We start from the raw sequence: 18574 nt of genomic DNA on the forward strand, positions 1-18574 counted from the left end.
ACATGATGAAGTGTGAAACCATATGGAATATTAAAGTATCAGGGCATTATTAGTCTACAATGAGTGGCTAAACAAGTGTTCAGGAGAGGAGAGATTCATGTGGGCCGAAAAAATCTTGCAAGTCCTCCTGGAGAGAGAGAAACCTGCCTGGAAGGAAAGACTAAAAATAGACATGGGCTGAAAAAACAAAAAAAGAATATGTCCCCCTCCTCTTTCTCCATAGAACTGCAAGAAAGAGTGGTGACAGCACATTTGCAAGACTAGAAGTTTCTGTTAAAGCAAAGATATTCTTGAAAGACAAATGGAAGAAAATGAAAAAAGAAGCATTGTTAACGGCAGAATTCAAGAATCTAATTGCCAAGACAAAGTCTTCTGAGACAGTGCTGTTAAGTTAAAATAATTTAGATTGATTAATAAAATATTTAACAAAAGCTGCTCAAATATTTTTATCTGCCCTTTAACAAACCTATCTCTAAAAATATACAAGGGGGGGAGGAGTCAAGATGGCGGAGAAGTAGCAGGCTGAGACTACTTCAGCTAGCAGGAGATCAGCTAGAGAGCTTATCTAAAGATTGCAAACACCTGCAAATCCATCAGCCGATTGAAGAGAAGAACAACAGCAATTCTAGAAACAGAAAAACAACCACTTTCTGAAAGGTAGGACTGGCGGAGAAGTGAATCCAAAGCGACGGGAAGATAGACCCCGGGGGGAGGGGCCGACTCCCGGCAAGCGGCGGAGCAACGGAGCTCAAAATCGGGACTTTTAAAAGTCTGTTCCGCTGAGGGACATTGCTCCAGAGGCTAAACCGGGGCGAAGCCCACGCGGGGTCGGCGTGGCCTCAGGTCCCGCAGGGTCACAAAAGGATCGGGGGTGTCTGAGTGTCGCAGAGCTTGTGGGTATTGGAATAGGAAAGCCGGCTACAGAGACAGAGCTGACAGTAAGCTCGCAGCTCAGGGTTACCTTGAACAGGTCGCAGGCTCGGTGAGCTCGGAGCGCGGCCGGAGGTCAGGCAGACGGGAGTAACTGGGCGCTGTTCTCTGAGGGCGCACTGAGGAGTGGGGCTCTGGGCTCTCGGCTCCTCCGGGCCGGAGACCAGGAGGCCGCCATTTGTATTCCCATCCTCCGGAACTCTACGGAAAGTGCTCAGGGAACAAAAGCTCCTGAAAGCAAACCCGAGCGGATTACTCAGCCCAGACCCTGGTAAGGGCGGTGCAATTCCGCCTGAGGCAAAGACACTTGAGAATCACTACACCAGGCCCCTCCCCCAGAAGATCAACAAAAAATCCAGCCAAGACCAAGTTCACCTACCAAGGAGTGCGGTTTCAATACCAAGGAGAGCAGCAGAATTCCAGAGGAGGAGAAAGCAAAGCACGGAACTCATGGCTTTCTCCCTGTGATTTTTTAGTCTTGCAGTTAAAATAATTTTTTTCTTTTTCATTTTTTTTCTCTTCTTTTGCTAAAATTTTTTTAAACTTTTAACCTTTTCCTTTTTAACATTTTTTAACTAGTTTATCTTATATATATATTTTTCCTTTTTTATACTTTTCTTTATTCGTTTTCTTTTTTTAATTTTTTTTCCTTTCTTTCTTTTTGAACCTCTTTTTATCCCCTTTCCCCCCACTCACGATTTGGGATCTCTTCTGATTTGGTTAAAGCATATTTTCCTGGGGTTGTTGCCACGCTTATAATATTTTACTTGCTCCTTCATATACGCTTATCTGGACAAAATGACAGGCGGAAAAATTCACCACAAAAAAAAGAACAAGAGGCAGTACCGAAGGCTAGGGACCTAATCAATACAGACATTGGTAATATGTCAGATCTAGAGTTCAGAATGACAATTCCCAAGGTTCTAGCCGGGCTCGAAAAAGACATGGAAGATATTAGAGAAACCCTCTCGTGAGATATAAAAGCTCTTTCTGGAGAAATAAAAGAACTAAAATCTAACCAAGTTGAAATCAAAAAAGCTATTAATGAGGTGCAATCAAAAATGGAGGCTCTCACTGCTAGGATAAATGAGGCAGAAGAAAGAATTAGCGATATAGAAGACCAAATGACAGAGAATAAAGAAGCTGAGCAAAAGAGGGACAAACATCTACGGGACCATGAGGGGAGAATTCGAGAGATAAGTGACACCATAAGACGAAAGAACATTAGAATAATTGGGATTCCAGAAGAAGAAGAAAGAGAGAGGGGAGCAGAAGGTATACTGGAGAGAATTATTGGGGACAATTTCCCCAATATGGCAAAGGGAACGAGCATCAAAATTCAGGAGGTTCATTGAACGCCCCTCAAAATCAATAAGAATAGGACCACACCCCGTCACATAATAGTAAAATTTACAAGCCTTAGTGACAAAGAGAAAATCCTGAAAGCAGCCCGGGAAAAGAAGTCTGTAACATACAATGGTAAAAATATTAGATTGGCAGCTGACTTATCCACAGAGACCTGGCAGGCCAGAAAGAGCTGGCATGATATTTTCAGAGCACTAAACGAGAAAAACATGCAGCCAAGAATACTATATCCAGCTAGGCTATCATTGAAAATAGAAGGAGAGATTAAAAGCTTCCAGGACAAACAAAAACTGAAAGAATTTGCAAACACCAAACAGCTCTACAGGAAATATTGAAAGGGGTCCTCTAAGCAAAGAGAGAGCCTACAAGTGGTAGATCAGAAAGGAACAGAGACAATATACAGTAAGAGTCACCTTACAGGCAATACAATAGCACTAAATTCATATCTCTCAATAGTTACCCTGAATGTTAATGGGCTAAATGCCCCAATCAAAAGACACAGAGTATCAGAATGGATAAGAAAACAAGACCCATCTATATGTTGCCTCCAAGAAACTCATTTTAAGCCCGAAGACACCTCCAGATTTAAAGTGAGGGGGTGGAAAAGAATTTACCATGCTAATGGACATCAGAAAAAAGCAGGAGTGGCAATCCTTATATCAGATCAATTAGATTTTAAGCCAAAGACTATAATAAGAGATGAGGAAGGACACTATATCATACTCAAAGGGTCTGTCCAACAAGAAGATCTAACAATTTTCAATGTCTATGCCCCCAGCGTGGGAGCAGCCAACTATATAAACCAATTAATAACAAAATCAAAGAAACACAAAAACAATAATACAATAATAGTAGGGGACTTTAACACTCCCCTCACTGAAATGGACAGATCATCCAAGCAAAAGATCAACAAGGAAATAAAGGCCTTAAATGACACACTGGACCAGATGGACATCAGAGATATATATAGATCATTTCATCCCAAAGCAACAGAATACACGTTCTTCTCCAGTGCACATGGAACATTCTCCAGAATAGATCACATCCTCGGTCCTAAATCAGGACTCAACCGGTATCAAAAGACTGGGATCATTCCCTGCATATTTTCAGACCACAATGCTCTGAAGCTAGATCTCAACCACAAGAGGAAGTTTGGAAAGAACCCAAATACATGGAGACTAAACAGCATCCTTCTAAAGAATGAATGGGTCAACCGGGAAATTAAAGAAGAATTGAAAAAAATCATGGAAACAAATGATAATGAAAACACAACGGTTCAAAATCTGTGGGACACAACAAAGGCAGTCCTGAGAGGAAAATATATAGCGGTACAAGCCTTTCTCAAGAAACAAGAAAGGTCTCAGGTAAACAACCTAACCCTACACCTAAAGGAGCGGGAGAAAGAATAAGAAAGAAACCCTAAGCCCAGCAGGAGAAGAGAAGTCATAAAGATCAGAGCAGAAATCAATGAAATAGAAACCAAAAAAACAATAGAACAAATCAATGAAACTAGGAGCTAGTTCTTTGAAAGAATTAATAAAATTGATAAACCCCTAGCCAGACTTACCAAAAGAAAAGAGAAAGGACCCAAATAAATAAAGTCATGAATGAAAGAGGAGAGATCACAACTAACACCAAAGAAATACAAACAATTATAAGAACATACTATGAGCACCTCTACACCAACAAATTTGACAATCTGGAAGAAATTGATGCATTCCTAGAAACATATAAACTACCACAACTGAACCAGGAAGAAATAAAAAGCCTGAACAGACCCATAACCAGTAAGGAGATTGAAACAGTCATTAAAAATCTCCAAACAAAAAGCCCAGGGCCAGACGGCTTCCCGGGGGAATTCTACCAAACATTTAAAGAAGAACTAATTCCTATTCTCCTGAAACTGTTCCAAAAAATAGAAATGGAAGGAAAACTTCCAAACTCATTTTATGAGGCCAGCATCACCTTGATCCCAAAACCAGACAAGGATCCCATCAAAAAAGAGAGCTATAGATCAATGTCCTTGATGAACACAGAAGTGAAAATTCTCACCAAAAAACTAGCCAATAGGATTCAACAGTACATTAAAAGGATTATTCACCATGACCAAGTGGGATTTATTCCAGGGATGCAAGGTTGGCTCAATATCCGCAAATCAGTCAATGTGATACAACACATCAATAAAAGAAAGAACAAGAACCATATGATACTCTCAATAGATGCTGAAAAAGCATTTGACAAAGTACAGCATCCCTTCCTGATCAAAACTCTTCAAAGTGTAGGGATAGAGGGCACATACCTCAATATCATCAAAGCCATCTATGAAAAACCCACCGCAAATATCATTCTCAATGAAGAAAAACTGAAAGCTTTTCCGCTAAGGTCAGGAACACGGCAGGGATGTCCATTATCACCACTGCTATTCAACATAGTACTAGAAGTCCTAGCCCCAGCAATCAGACAACAAAAGGAAATTAAAGGCATCCAAATCGGCAAAGAAGAAGTCAAACTATCACTCTTCGCAGATGATATGATACTCTATGTGGAAAACCCAAAATACCCCACTCCAAAACTGCTAGAAGTTGTACAGGAATTCAGTAAAGTGTCAGGATATAAAATCAATGCACAGAAATCAGTTGCATTTCTCTACACCAGCAACAAGACAGAAGAAAGAGAAATTAAGGAGTCAATCCCATTTACAATTGCACCCAAAACCATAAGATACCTAGGAATAAACCTAACCAAAGAGGCACAGAATCTATACTCAGAAAACTATAAAGTACTCATGAAAGAAATTGAGGAAGACACAAAGAAATGGAAAAATGTTCCATGCTCCTGGATTGGAAGAATAAATATTGTGAAAATGTCTATGCTACCTAAAGCAATCTACACATTTAATGCAATTCCTATCAAAGTACCATCAATCTTTTTCAAAGAAATGGAACAAATAATCCTAAAATTTATATGGTACCAGAAAAGACCTCGAATAACCAAAGGAATATTGAAAAATAAAGCCAAAGTTGGTGGCATCACAATTCCGGACTTCAAGCTCTATTACAAAGCTGACATCATCAAGACAGCATGGTATTGGCACAAAAACAGACACATAGATCAATGGAACAGAATAGACAGCCCAGAAATAGACCCTCAACTCTATGGTCAACTTATCTTCAACAAAGAAGGAAAGAATGTCCAATGGAAAAAAGACAGCCTCTTCAATAAATGGTGTTGGGAAAATTGGACAGCCACATGCAGAAAAATGAAATTGGACCATTTCCTTACACCACACACAAAAATAGACTCAAAATGAATGAAGGACCTCAATATGAGAAAGGAATCCATCAAAATCCTTGAGGAGAACACAGGCAACAACCTCTTCGACCTCAGCCGCAGTAACATCTTCCTAGGAACATCGCCAAAGGCAAGGGAAGCAAGGGCAAAAATGAACTATTGGGATTTCATCAAGATCAAAAGCTTTTGCACAGCAAAGGAAGCAGTTAACAAAATCAAAAGACAACTGACAGAATGGGAGAAGATATTTTCAAACGACATATCAGATAAAGGACTAGTGTCCAAAATCTATAAAGAACTTAGCAAACTCAACACCCAAAGAACAAACAATCCAATCAAGAAATGGGCAGAGGACATGAACAGACATTTCTGCAAAGAAGACATCCAGATGGCCAACAGACACATGAAAAAGTGCTCCATATCACTCGGCATCAGGGAAATACAAATCAAAACCACAATGAGATATCACCTCACACCAGTCAGAATGGCTAAAATCAACAAGTCAGGAAATGACAGATGCTGGCGAGGATGCGGTGAAAGGGGAACCCTCCTACACTGTTGGTGGGAATGCAAGCTGGTGCAACCACTCTGGAAAACAGCATGGGGGTTCCTCAAAATGTTGAAAATAGAACTGCCTTATGACCCAGCAATTGCACTACTGGGTATTTACCCTAAAGATACAAACGTAGTGATCCAAAGGGGCACATGCACCCGAATGTTTATAGCAGCAATGTCCACAATAGCCAAACTATGGAAAGAACCTAGATGTCCATCAACAGATGAATGGAAAAAGAAGATGTGGTATGTATACACAATGGAATACTATGCAGCCATCAAAATAAATGAAATCTTGCCATTTGCGACAACATGGATGGAACTAGAGCGTATCATGCTTAGTGAAATAAGTCAAGCAGAGAAAGACAACTCTCATATGATCTCCCTGATATGAGGAAGTGGTGATGCAACATGGGGGCTTAAGTGGGTAGGAGAAGAATAAATGAAACAAGATGGGATTGGGAGGGAGACAAACCGTAAGTGACTCTAATCTCACAAAACAAACTGAGGGTTGCTGGGGGAAGGGGGGTTGGGAGAAGGGGGGTGGGGTTATGGACTTTGGGGAGGGTATGTGCTTTGGTGAATGCTGTGAAGTGTGTAAATCTGGCGATTCACAGACCTGTACCCCTGGGGATAAAAATATATGTTTATAAAACATAAAAAAATTATTAAAAAAAAATACAAGAGAATTATCAATTCAAACACAAGGTTTTCCTGAGTTTCTCAGAAACTAATTTCACTTGTGCTATTTATGATAAACTCAGCATCAATATAGCCTAAGGGCCAACTGATTGCCAGTAAACTGAGTGCAAACTTATGTTCATTATGACATTTCAATTGGGAAATTTTCCTAAGAACTCTTATCAATCTCATCTATTTAATTCTCTGGCAAAATGTGTAACTGAAGTGGTAATATTCTACAGGAATTTCACATTATTTGATAGTATCTAATAAAACTTTGTTAGTTGTTTTAAAGTTGAATTTTTAATTTTCTTGTTATATAGGCTATACTGCTTTTTGTAATATGTTATTAATATTAATATTAAGATTGGATCTAACTAAAATTTGTTTATAAAATAATGTTTTAATTTATTTTGTAAATGATGTCTAATGAAATTAAATATTGTAATGATTTCTTTTGGTAAATATTGTAGTAGAAAGATATTGGATCATATTTATTATTTAGTCTTCTGTCTTAACTTAAAAAAAACCCATATATTTAATACTGTTATAAAGCAAAGACACCAACATTTTCTCACATAAAATATAATTATATAATTAACACCAATTAACCAAAGACTACTTACTATCATATTCTTCTGAATTTGACCACACAGACATTGGGAATGATCAAATTATACAGTATCTTAATAAATATTTTTACTTCTATTTTTTGTGAAGACTTCAGATATCCCCTCAGTCCTCAGTTTTTATACCAGTTGGATAATTTAGTCAATGTGATTTAAAACAAAAATACAAGATAGAAATCCAGGTATAGTACGAGAAGCATATAAGTAATTTCCAGTAACACTGACTCCACTACTTTTTTTTCCTGGAATAATGAGCACAATATAAAAAGAGGATAAGTGAGTTTTCCTAAGAAGAATTAGAAAATACGCCTTTCCTTTTGCCTAGTTGGGGAAAATTTAATATTAAGTAAATGCAAGTATATACCGTAAATTCCCTTTGCTAGAGAAGGAGAACATTGACTAGCTGCTGTTAATGATTTCTAAATTAGCCAGAGTAATCAGGATAAAGAAGGGAAAAGTTAATAATAAAATTCTAACCCATATGAATAATTTCAGTTCAATTTCAGGCATTTATAATGGAAATACTAGTATTTGGATGAGGTGGATTTTATAATGACCATCCAGGGTGACCCCAAATGTCCATCCTACTTAATCATTCCTAGTCCCAGAGAAAAACCACTTCATAATCTGAGCATCCTACTTCAGGGATTTCTACAGAGTTCTACCCAGATTTTTCTATGTTTGAGATTATCCTTATTCAAGCCCAGACTTCTGTTTGGCAGTGTTTGTTGGTGACAGGATGGGGGAAGCTGCTCGGAGAAGAGTTAAAAAGATGTCATTGAAGGTGGTCAGTAAGCAGCAAATCTAGGTTTTGTGGAACATGGAACTCATGCAATTTCCCATACTCAACTTTAGCAACAGAACACAAGAGTAGACACACAACTGAATATTTATTTAAAATGAAAAAGCATTCATAAAAATAAATTTTAAAGCTGACAAGCATCAAAATCATTACAAAATATAAAAAATCTAAATTTTAATTTAGAAAGTTTTTTCTTTTTAAGAGAGAGACAGAGAGAGAGAGCATGAGCAGAGAGAGGGAGAAACAGACTCCCCAGTAAGCAGGGAGCCCAATGCAAGGCTAGATTGCAGGACACTGAGATCATGACCTGAGCAGAAGGCAGATGCTTAACCAACTGAGCCACCCAGCTGACCCCATTTTTATTATTTAATTGCCTAGCCCATGTTATTAATAATAACCAATTTTTCTACATTTTGTTGGCTATAAATTCTGATAGCTTGTTTGTAAGGTAACTAGTGGAGAGAATAAAAAAGTATTTTTTCTCTAGTATAATTTATAAAAATTTGCTTACTATTGATAGTTTAGAAAGCTGTTTTCAGCTTTACAGCTCATTATTGGTAATACTAGGTAAACATCTAGAACTGTCATCAAATTATTTTTGTGTGTGATTCAGAAGGTGTTCTGAAGATCAATTCTGGCCCCAAGCATTTCACACTCCTCCACTACCTACATAGTTGAAAACAAATATCTTTCTTTTGCAAAGGGCATAGATTATAATAATTTAGACACTTAGAAAAGGAATTTTTTTATCACTTATAGTGTAGGATATTAAATTGTTTTCAAAATAATATCAATTTTAAAATATTAATGTCAGTAGAACTGAGTTTTCAAGCTAATACTTTATATGAAGTATAAATAAACTTTAAGAAATGTTATTTCTATTTGTTTATCATGGAAAATGAGAAAAATTAAAGGAAAAAATACTAAGTTTGATTTAACTGAGGAAAACCATCTATGGGCCAAACCATATATTCTTAATATATATTGAAAAGAAGCAGAATATGCTTGAAAAGCAGCAGAATAAACAAAATAAGTCATTTTTGGCATATTGATTATTTTGAGTTAAAGTTACTTAAGAAATAGCCAGTACAACAAGGACATTCTGATCTTTCTTTGTCCCCTTGAAAACAGAAAATAAATCTCCCTTGTGAAAAGTGCCCCTCCTGTACTAGGAGAGCAGAAGGCATCCTCATCATCAGAAACACGAAATTTAGGGCTGAGAAAGATGGATAATCAAAACTTGTTTCCTCACTAATTTCCTACCCCAAATCCAACCTTCTTTATCTTATCAATTCTTTACAAAGTTATTGTTTCTTTGTTTAAAAATTATAAAAGTCACTGGATTGTTCACTTCATTAAGCCTATTTCTTATGGGGCTCTGTATGTACATACAAAATTAAATTTGTTTTCCTTCTGTTAATCTGTTTTATATTAATTTAATTATTAGATCAGCCAAAGAACCTAGAAGTTTAGAAGGGAGAAGTTTTCCACCCCTACAATGTCGTAAGCTTCAGAGTACTGAACACGTTGGTATTGCTAAAATAGTGTGAGAGTAATTTCATGTCAGACACTCATCTAATATTGCAATGTATTTAACAGTACCTTAAGACATACCCCTTACAGTTATATTCATTTTTTTCAGTACTCAATGAATTAAACAAATTTCCTTTTTCTATAGCAAGCAAAAACACAACTTGTTTTTCTCCATGTCATATAAACATAATTTTATTGTATCAGATGAAAAATAGTTTAAAACATTTGGCTTTACTGGATTACTGTATTTTAAAAAAAAGAGAACATTTTCATTAACTTTAAAAAATTAAATTATTGCCTTGTTGATGGCAAGGCTTTCTTTAATATATAAATAACCTCAAGACATACTTAAATTCATCTTCTGTCTAGGAGCACATTTGTAGCTAGGTTATCCTTAGATATAATCTATACTTTGCAAGGGACAAGTCATACTATTGTAGAGAAAGGAATGCCTAGGGCCTCTTCAGCAGGCTGGCAGGGATGAAGAGGACCAGAAATTAAAACTAGGGCAATAAATCTTACCAAGGGCAAATGGTAAAAAAAAGTTTAAATAACAGTATGTAAAGCAAAATTACAATCTCAATCTGGATATATAATAGCAAAAAATATCTAAAGAAGTCAGATGTAGTGGTAGACACAGAGGAGCAGACTGTGGTAACCTTCATTATCAAACAGATTCTAAAGCAATTGGGTTTGTGATTGGGATTGTTAGTCTTTACTTGCCCCTCCAAATCCACTTTCTCCCTTTACTTGTATTGCTATGCATAAGAGATGACTTCTACAAATTGTATCACTCAGGTTCCCTTCCCTTCGGTCTTCCCACGGGGATTGTACAATACAAAGCACCAACAGGAGACGGATGTGTGGAAATAGAGATAGTCTGGAGTTTCCTTCACTTTCTCCCTGCATCTGCATTGTGTTGGTTTATGTGAAAGGACCAGTAGAGGTTCAGTGATTAAAAACTCAGGAGAGAGAAAGGAAATAATAGAGTAGTGTCTACAGATGCAGCTCACTGGATGACCCATTTCCAAGGTTTTTAGCTCCCTACAGGCTTCATTAAATAATTTCTTCTCTTGCCCCTCTAGTCTCATATAGTAATGGCTTCCTAATGTTCTCATTCCAGAGTTCTTCACTAAAATTTGCTGTTCCATAAAACTCTACATACATTTGTTAAACTCTCCTCAGTTAATACCCTAGTTAATACCCTAGAATGTGCCATTTATTTCCTGCCAGAACTCACTGAAACTTGGCAATCTGCCTGGTTTGAAGAGTCCAGATGTGACCAAGGTGATTCAACAGAGACTGACTTCTGGAGTAAACTGAAGGGTGCAGTGGCCTCACTCCCTAACAAAAACATTTAACTGGAGAAAATTTTAAAACACAAATAAAACAATTTGAAGTCTCTGGAAATTGAAAAAAGGGGACATTCAGATTGCTAAGGGAAGAAATAAAATCACTATATGCAGGTGACACAATCTTATATACAGAATATACTTAAGGTATCCCCTAAAATTATTGGTCCTAATAAAGGAGTCCAGCAAGTTAGTAGAATAAAGGATCAATATACAAAAATCAATTGCATTTACATGCACTAGAAATGAACACTGCAACTATAAATTTTTTTTCAAATTCTTTAGCAGTAATATTGAAAAAGAATAAAACACACATAAATCTAACAAAAGAAGTACAAAACTTGTACAATGAAAATTTCAAAGAGATTTAAATAGATCTAACTAAACGGAAAGATACTGCAAGCTCATGAATCCAAAAAATTGTGAAAATGGTATTATTCTCCAAACTGATCTACAAATTCAACATGAGCCCTATCGGTATTTCTGTTATAGTTTTTCCAGAAATTAACCAGCTGTTTCTAAAATCTTATGGAAATCCAGGGGCTTCAAAACAGACAAAACCACTTTTATAAAGAAAAATAAAGTTGGAGTACAAACACTTTCCAATTTCAAAATTTATTACAAAGTTGTTATAATCATTACAGTGTTCTACTGACATAGGATGAATCTATAGATCAATGGAATTAAATTGAGAGTATAGACATACGCTCAGATATTTATGGTTTAGTTTTTGAAAAGGTGTCAAGATAATTCTATGAAGAAAGATATAGTCCTTTCAACAAATGGTACTGAGAAACAATACATCCACATGTAAAGATGAAGTTGAAACACTACTATACACCATACAAGCATATTACTTAAAATTAATCATAGATCTAAATATAAGATCCAGAACATTAAAAGTCTTAGAAAAAGAGTTTAACTAGGGTAAATCTTCATGATCATGGGTAGACAATGCTTTCTTAGATATGATATCAAAAGCATAAATGACAATATATAATCAAAAGAACTGAAATCAGGATCTTGAAGAGATAGCTATTTTTACCCTCATGTTAATTGCAACATTATTCACAATAGCCAAGATAAGGAAACAACCCAAATATCTGCTAACAGATAAAAGGATAAAGAAAATGTGGTACACCTGCAATAGTATATCCAGCTTTAAAAAAAAAAAAAGGGAATGCCATTTTTCACAATATAAATAAATAAATAAACCTAGAGGACATTAAGTAAAATAAGCCAATCACAGGAGAACAAAGACTGTGTGATTTCACTTTTATGAGGTATTTAAAATAGTCAAACCAAGCAATAGAAGCAGAAGGGAAGGGGAAATAGGAAATTATTTTCAAGGGGTATAAGGTTTCTGTCATGCAAGATGAGCAAGTTCTAGAGATCTGCTCTATAACATAATACTTATAATTAATAATATAATGTTTTGCACTTTAAAATATGTTGAGAGGATAGATCTCATGTGTTCTTTACCAAAGGAAGAAAGAACACCACAAAAGAATACAAAGAAATTGCTAGAGGTGGGATATATTTAGTACCTTGGTTGTGGTAACAGTATCACAAACATATGCATATGTCCAAACTCATCAAAAGGTATACATTAAATGTGTGCCTTTTTTATATTGATCATACCTCAATAAAATTAAAAATAAATGAGTGGTTAGACTAATAAAAAAGAAAACCCACGCAATGGGAGAGAGTATTTGCAATTCAAATATTGATAATAGACTATATCCAGACTATATAATATATTATATATTATATATAATATATATATAAAACAGACTATATATAAAAAATTCTTACATCTCAGTAATAAAAATACAAATCACCCAATGAAATATCAGCCCAGGTCATGATCCCAGGGTCCTGGGATCGAGCCCCGCGTCGGGCTCTCTGTTCAGCAGGGAGCCTGCTTCCCTTCCCCTCTCTCTACCTGCCTCTCTGCCTACTTGTGATCTCTATCAAATAAATAAATAAAATCTTTAAAAAAAAAAAGTGGGGGGGGGCGCCTGGGTGGCTCGGTGAGTTAAAGCCTCTGCCTTCAGCTCAGGTCATGATCTCAGGGTCCTGGGATCGAGGATTTGAATAGATATTACTCCAAAGATTATATACAAATATATATAAACGAGATAAGCACATGAAAATACGCTCAACATTGTTAGGCATCAGGGAAATGCAAATCAAAACACAGAGAGATGCTCCTCTATATCCACTTAGATGGCAGTAGTAAGAAAGAAGGTATCATATTTTGGTGAGAATCTGGAGAATCTAGAATCTTCATTCATTGCTGGTGGCAATGGAAAAATGTACAGTCACTTGGGAAAAAAAAAGCTTTGAATTTCCTCAAATTTTGGTACAAACACTTTATCATATGACCAAGTAATTCCACTCTTAGGTATTTATTCAAGAGAAATAAAAGCATATGTTCATACAAAGACATATACATGAATTTTTATAGTGGTATCATTCATAATAATCAAAATCACCTAAAACTTCCCACAGAATTTCCCTTCTCTTAAATCAGTGCCAACCATGTGAACTGCTTTAATCAATATAATATGGGACAATAATCAATATAATAATGCTCAGTCAATCTGAATCCCAAGCTTAAAAGGCCTACAAGCTTCTGCTTTTATGCTTTTGGAACCCACTGCCACGATATGAGGTGGGACCAGAACCAGGAAGCTCCAGCCAATAGACAACATCAAATGTCAGCTATGCGAGTGAGTTACCTTGGTTGGACATCTGGGCTCAGTAGAGCTTTTCAGATGACTAGAGCCCCAGCTAACACCTTGTGGAGCAGAACTTCCCAATCAAGCCCAGTCAATTCACAGAATCATGACATACAATAAAATAGTTGTTGCTTTAATTTATTAAGTTGAAGGGTGTCAGACAGGTACTTGAAATACAGAGCATGGCATATCTCAGCCCTACTTAGTAGTGGGTAGAGGAGGGTCCTAACTTATTCCATGTTCTGGTATTGTGCTCAAATATGAAACAGATAAATATGCAGTTGAAAGAGAATATAGCTCCTAGTAACCTATTCAATAATATATGGCACGTAGCTTTGGATTGTAAACTGAAAATATTTAAGTAATTATTGAACATATTCAAAAGCAGGGGAAGCTGGGTGGCTTAGTCAGTTAGTTGTTTGTTGATTTCAGCTGAGGTCATGATCTCGGGGTTGTGAGATTGAGCCCCGCATTGGGCTCCACGCTGGGCATGGAGCCTGCTTAAGATTCTCATTCTCTCTCTCTTTTTCTTTCCCCACCCTCTGCCCCTCTCTCCTACCCCCTCCTTAAAAAAAAAAAAAAAAGTGAAAAGATTCTAAGTCTATCTTTCTTTTCAATGAAAATAAGAAAAATATCAGGTTTACCTTTATTCACTTAAAAAAAAAAATCTATAAAATTCTTGTTTTGTCCTGGGCAGTGTGCTAAGAACAGAACAGAACTTTGAACAGAAAAGGACAGTTTCACTAACTGCACAGAGCTGCTGGCTTTGGAGGTTGTGATAATTCGTATGAGCTGTAGTGCCCTGATTTTGGTAGAAAACAGCATGAGAGGAGAGGATAGGTTTGAAAGATGTGTAATTTGGAGATGATATAAAAGTTTCTGTTTAACTAAATCTGACATGAGGGATAGAAGGAGAAATCAAGGTTAGCTGTTGGGTTTTCAATTTAGAAAAATAGCAGAATTGGAAGCAAGTTGATTTTTTCTGTTTTGTTGACTTTAGGATATCCTCGGGAGAGCTTTGGGAGATATTTAGAATGAAGGTGGAAGTATAAGCCTAATGCTCAGACAAGAGACATGGGCTGGAATTATAATTTGCAGTCATCAGAATATGGATGTGCATAAATCTATGGGAAAGGCTAAGTTTGCTCAGAGAATATTTTAAGTGGGAAGATAAGACCGTCTGAAAGAGAAGCATGGGCATTTTAAGACATGGCAGAGCAAGAAAGACCACCAAAGAGGATAATAGGAGCAACAGAAGAACTGGAGATGTATGACATTACAAACTGCTAAATATACCTGAGAGGATATACAACATAAATACTATGAAATATCAACTGGACTTAGAAATGATTCAATTCTTAGTGACTGGAAAAAGTGAATTCCTTAGCATAGTATGATCTCTATGAGGAAGCAAATACATTGAGCATTGAAAATACTCTCAAGATGTTTGGTTTTGAAGGGAAAACAAGAAACAGGGCAATAGAGGCAGTGATGTGAAGGGGTTATGGGCAGAGACAGTTGGTGTTTTCTGCCCAACATGCAGGGGATAAGACTTTGCACTATATCTATAGAACTGTAAAACAGTAAGAGAACTCAATAAAAATCTGTGTTTATTATCACAATGCATAGGCAATTCAATGATGAAATATTCTTCTTGGTCAGAGCAGACCACTCATCTCCATCATTTCCTGCCTACACCACTTCACAGCAAAAGAGAATAAGGCGTCGAAAGAAGAATTAGGGTTTATTTGTTTGCTTATTGCTTTAAGAAGGGAAATAGTTGTGTCCTTTAGATAGCCACAACATTCCTCTCAGTGTGATTAAACTTTAGGTGGATTTCTTCCTGTCTCTTAGCCTCCCTTTGCTCATTGGCATTTACTTAAAAACATTTGTACCTGCAAAGTATTTCTCTGCATGTTTGAGATATAAATCTTTTAAAAAGCCTCTTGTTAGCTTTATAACCTTGGACTGTTTTTCTCAAGGACCTGGGAACTGCCCTTTGAAATGTGAACATCAGGGAAGGTAGCACCCTATCTCCCAGTGTATGCGGGAGGGTCTGATGGGCACCAGCTCAAACTGTAAAACCACCTCCTGTTGTGACGGTATCAGAAAGTTTACTTTTCCTTTGGGTAAGGTCAATCAGCAAATACCAATCGCCTACAAGCTCCCTACTCCAATTCCTAGAAACTATGGTGCCCTTTGTTTCAGCAGAGTTAATAGTGTGTTCTGTATTGCAACAGTACTGAATAAAATTTTTCTTACCTGTTTAACTTTGGGGGTGCTATTTTTACTCTGACAGGCAGGAACAAATGAGTAGAGTTTGTAGATTCAGGTGAGTGAAGAGATAATCAATAAAAGAGAGTTTCTAAAAAAAATAGATGAGAGATTTGCTTTAGCCTAGAGCAGAGACATCTCATGGTGTGTAATATACATGATATTCTTTCAAATGACACCAGACTGAAGTGTATTGGCTTTCTGTTTGGGAGTGGGTAATGACACTCTTATTCTTTGACAAGAAAGTGACTATGTTGACATCTTTATGTCAGGTGTCTAAAATTAGCCAACTGTACTTATGGGCACATGTAAGATTTTCAGTCACAATTTTTACTGTCACTCTAAATCTCTTCAAGATTTAAGTTAGATGATAATTGAGAGGAAACACTAATTAATTGTTTCTGTTCTTACCATTCAAGCTTAGCTCAATTAATTTTGCATATTTCACAGGACTTTTGACATAGACATGGTCAGAATTTATTTCACTGAATTGAATATCTACTTTTAGTTATGACATCATAAAGTGAAGTACCAAAACCATTTTGTCTCCAAGCAGCAAAGAAACTCATTATTGAATTCAGATTTAATGTTATGTTCTTTATTCTTTAATAACAGTCAATAAAAGACTTGCTCATTTACACATTTGCTCAATGAAAGGAAGAGTTTTTTAATAATTGGACTTCCCAACAGCAATGGTATTATTTGCCTTTCAAGGGAAGGAAATCTCTGTCCCTAGAAGTATCATGCATCTAAAGAAAGACCAGGATGTGGTAGACCCTTATATTGGTCTGGTAATTTCTCCTGCATCATGCATCATGCTCCTGCAAGTCCCCCCACCCCCACTTCATCCCCCCTGGGAGCCCCACAGAGATGAGGCAGCCGGAACCTCTTTTCCAAGTCTGAAGCCACTCTGTTGCGGAAGCTGGCAAGGCCCCTCCTGCCAGCTCTGTTGAGCCCTGGAGGGGAGGTTGGGTCTAGTACTTTCTAGATGAGTGACTCAACATATTACCTACTTTTACGGGGCTTCAGTTTGCTCATGAGTAACTTTTTAACATGCTGTAAAGTTCAAATAAGCTACAACTAACTTATTTTGAAAATTATAAATGAATATATGAGCACTCAGTGTTTAACCAATAGTTTTCATCACAAATTTGTTAATGTAAATACACTAATTTATGTGCTTACATTAAGCAATACTCTTTAAGCATGATATCCAACTTTCAAAAGATACACCGTTCTCATTTCTAACCTCGACTGATGTCAGATGCTGAGTGTGGAAGTTGGAGAGGTGCAATCAAGTACTCATCCTCAACTTCTTTTTTTTCCAGTGTTTTCTCAAAATGCAGTGAAAGTTGAGTTCTCAAGAGTTGCTGGTTTCTGTCATCAGTTGATGTTGTTTCTACAATCTTACATGAACTATTCAGGGTTGAGTAGAGGCAAGAGAGAGGGTACAGGTAGTCTCGTTGCTTTTAGGAACAAGTTTCCCATAGCTGAGAGTGGAAGTGCTCACTGAATGCAATAAAGGCTTATCAGAACAATGATGGGTTCATGCATTCTAATAAGTATACTAGGTTTTTACTTTGAAAACACACCACAATCTCTAATTAACTGAATTTCCCATTCATGCTTTTGAATTAGGAAATTCTGGCAGAAGAACATGAATGAAAATTTGCTTTCTATTAATGTGGAAACACAGCATCCTTAAATTATATCTGTGGAAACTGTATATCCTGTCCTTTCCATAATGGATATAAAACATGCTAACATTCAATTAAAACTAGTAGTTGAGAGATCCTAGCCTCATGAAAATTCTAGGTGTTCGGTTTTAGACATTAAAATAGTGTTGAGAGAGATAGTCCAGTCTAGTAAAGGTTGAGGAAAACAACTTACTGAAGGATAAAATGTCCAATGGCCATTTTGTCCTTCAAGAGGAAGGTAACCATAAAAATTAATTACACATTGGAGATCCAGGGTGCATTAGATAACACATTTTAAAATTGAAGCTTGCAACTATATTTAAGGCCTTGTAATGAAGGACCAATTGTCTTACTTTTTCCCCTTTTTTCTTAGCTTTAGAATTTGTTTAAGGCATGCTCACCTTGTTTAGGTACTAAAAATTTGGAACTCTAAAGTGAAGTTTGACACGTTATCTGTGTCTGGGTAAATTCAGCTATGTATCTCTAATATAACCATTATAGATCACGGATGGCTATAAGCTCTTATTGGTATTATATTCTTCCTTGAAAAGTAGTCAACTAGGCGTGACCATATACTTGTTTCAGTAATGACTATTTCCTTAAATATATGTCCTTCATATACTTTGGTGATCATAGTGAGAGGGGCATAATGTCCTGTGGTAAACGCTATGTTAATTTTGTAAGATAACAAATTTGGAGGTAATTTCTCAATTTTTCAAAA

The sequence above is a fragment of the Neovison vison genome, chromosome 1, assembly GCF_020171115.1.
Source record: "Neovison vison isolate M4711 chromosome 1, ASM_NN_V1, whole genome shotgun sequence".
Taxonomy (NCBI): Eukaryota; Metazoa; Chordata; class Mammalia; order Carnivora; family Mustelidae; genus Neogale; species Neogale vison.